At 46.4% G+C, this 3,117-nt stretch overlaps 1 pseudogene; it reads right to left on the reverse strand.

Annotated features, from left to right (window-relative positions):
• Window positions 1-1,871: 1,871 nt before the first annotated feature.
• On the reverse strand, window positions 1,872-2,347 carry LOC136153940 (small ribosomal subunit protein uS15-like; annotated as a pseudogene).
• Window positions 2,348-3,117: the final 770 nt, after the last annotated feature.

Consider the following 3,117-nt stretch of genomic DNA (forward strand, 5'->3'; position numbering starts at 1 on the left):
TGTATTTTTTTGGTGAGAGAAAATAATTTGAAATTTATAATGCTGCCTAATTCTTTGTCGTTAGCACCTGACTTGCATTACACAATTTTAGATCTTTCCTCACTGACGGCTGCCCGTTCAGTAGCCTTAGCTTTTGTAATAAAGGCCTGCTCCCTTGACCTTATGTCTAGCCCACCGCTCTCTGGGCAGGGAGCTGCCTTTCAAAAGGCCTCCTGCTTGTCAGCTTTCCCTTTGTTAGAAATCAGCATCTTGACTGGCTCCTTTTCTCAAACCCTGTCCAACCAATCCTTCTACTTAAATGTGTGCCTCATTTCTCTGTCCACTGATGGGTGCCCCAGACCTGCACTGACCTCCTTCTGTGAATCTGCCTTTAGGACCAAATAACAACCATAAAGGCCCAGGAAACGAAGCCTATCATGATTATAAATGACTGGAGGCTGCCTGTGCCCTACCTCAGAACGTTTACAAACTAATTTACTTGATTTATTTTTCTTGGCAAATCTTCCCTTTCGCTAGCTCCACCTGGAGTCATGTGGTCACCTGGGGTGGAGACTCTAGACCAGTGTCTCCCTCTGGTGCAATCTTTTCATGACCATGCCTCCCCCAGCTCTGGGACCCAGCTGACACCATCTGGATAACTTCCTCAGCTTTTACTTTAAAAATTTTTTTAATTAATTATTTTTTTTTTTTAGTTTTTGGCTGAACCACACAGCATGCAGAATCTTAGATCCCCAACTGGGGATAGAACCTGCGCTCCCTACAGTGGAAGCACAATCTTAACCATTGATTCACTAGGGAATTCCCACTTCCTCAGCTTTTAAAGCAGGACTTGCAGGGATTTCTTTGGTTGTCCAGTGGTTAAGACTTTGCACTCTCAATGCAGGGGGATGGGTTCGATCCCTGGTCAGGGAACTAGATACCACGTGTTGCAACTAAGACCAGTGCAGTCAAATAAATAAAAATTAAAAATAAATAAATAAAGCAAGGCCTGCAGAAAATTCCAGGGGCTCAAGGGAGACTTTTGGGCACCATTTGATTTGGAAGACCCACACCAAGGCCTGTCTCCAGGTGCCACCCATACCCTAATGGTCAAGAGCAAAGCTTCAGGTGCCTTTGTGAACTGAGACAGAACTGGAGCCTCTCTGAACCTTTCCCATTGCCTGCCTGTTCCTCCTCCCATTGCCCAAATCTGTAGTAACTCACTGAGGACGAGCAGATCAGACTCTTCCTAGAATCAGATCTGAGATGTATGCCTAGGCGGGAAGAAGTTATCATTCAGGAGGCAGCAAGACTTCCATACCATCTTCTTTTTTTTTTTTTTTAAAAAAAGCAAACCCATCTTGTTTGGAGAGCAATGTAGAAGGTGAGTGACCACTAGCTACTAGTTCACACGATCCCAAGAGCGCAGCAAAGTCTGGTACAAGCATGCATTTGTTAATAGGACTGATTTCCACAGAATGGGCAGCCAAGGGCACCCAGGTGCAGCGCTGGAGGTGTCCCTTAAGCACCTACGAGCCCTACCTCTTCGACCAAGGAGGCCCGCCTGTCCCGGGACTTGGCAGAGTCTGGTGGAGGAATAGGAAAGGAACTGATCTGCAAGAGCTCTAGAAAAGGATGGCCCTCAGGGGGAAAACACATCTGAGATGGGACAAATGATCACACACCAGGCTAGGGGACCCTGTGTGCTCCATGTCTGTGGAGGGGGCAGTGATGTTGGACGTGAAGAAAAGCCACAAATGCATCGAGGATGGGCTGTCTTATCAAGCCTACGTCCTATATTTCTCCTTCTATTTATTTATTTTTAAAACTTTTACTTTTTTTTTTTTGTTCTGTTAAACAATGATTTTATTGCTTTGGTACAATAGACAAATTTATGCAACCAGGGCAGAAGCTGTGGATGACTCCTATTTCCAATTGGGGGGCAGGACTTGTTCAGTCTTGTAATATTGAGCCAATTGGTGAATACGGCTCTCAATCAGAATCAGACAGAATTTAGAATCTTTATCCTTTCTGTTCCTCTCAAGATGCTTTCAAACAGCAACAGCTTTCTTAATTAAATGATAGAGATCCTTGGGGAGGTCAGGAGCAAGTCCTTTGGACTTAAGAATTCTCAAGATTTTGTTGCCTGTCACAAAACATACTTGCGCAACACCATGAGAGTCTCTCGGGGTCACATCGATCTGTGAGGGAGTCAGGCCCTTCTTGGCCAGTTTGTAGATCTGCTCCTTCACGTCGTCAGAAGTGAGCTTCAGCCAGGTGGGGACGCTGCGGCGGTAGGGCAGAGCCGGCTGGGACAGGCCCTTTCCGGGAGCGTGCATGCGACCCATGATGGCAGCGGTGTGGTAGCAAAAGGTAAAACTTTTACTTTTAAATTTTATTTTATTTGGCTGTACCACGTCTTAGTTGCAGCATGTGGGATTTAGTTCCCTGACCAGAAACTGAACTCAGGGTCCCTGCATTGGGAGGGGGTAGTCTTAGCCACTGGGCCACCAGGGAAGTTAGTATATTTCTCCTTTTAAAGGCCTGTCTCTCTTGCTAGAATTATTAGCCCTGGTGCTGGATCCGAACGAACTCAGTCTCACTGTTCGGTTTCCCAATGGCAACACGATCTATATGCCGTACCCTACCTACTGAAGTCAGATTGTGTTTGCCGGGCTTCCCAGGTGGAGTGTGGGTGGTCCACAAATGCTACTTTACAGAGAGAAGGAATTCACAAAATCCCATCTGCCCTGTGAGTGTCTCCTGGTGGGTCCAATTCCCACTTTGGGCTTTGTAATTACAAGTACTCTGCTTCAAGGGGGAAAAAAATCATTGTCTCAGTGCATGCGTGCTAAGTCACTTAAGCCATGTCCGACTCTTTGTGATGCTATGGACCATAGCCCTTAGCGCCTCTGTCCATGGGACTCTCCAGGCAAGAATGCTGGAGTGGGTTGCTGTGCCGTCCTCCAGGGGATCTTCCCAACCCAGGGATTGAACCCATGATTCTTACATCTCCTGCATTTGCAGGTGGGTTCTTTACCACTAGCATCACCTGGGAAGCCCCTCATTGTCTCAGAGGACTAAATAAAATGTCAGTCACATGAAGGTATACATGAAAGGAAAACCTCAATGTGGTAA

Source organism: Muntiacus reevesi, chromosome X (genome assembly GCF_963930625.1).
Source record: "Muntiacus reevesi chromosome X, mMunRee1.1, whole genome shotgun sequence".
NCBI lineage: Eukaryota > Metazoa > Chordata > Mammalia > Artiodactyla > Cervidae > Muntiacus > Muntiacus reevesi.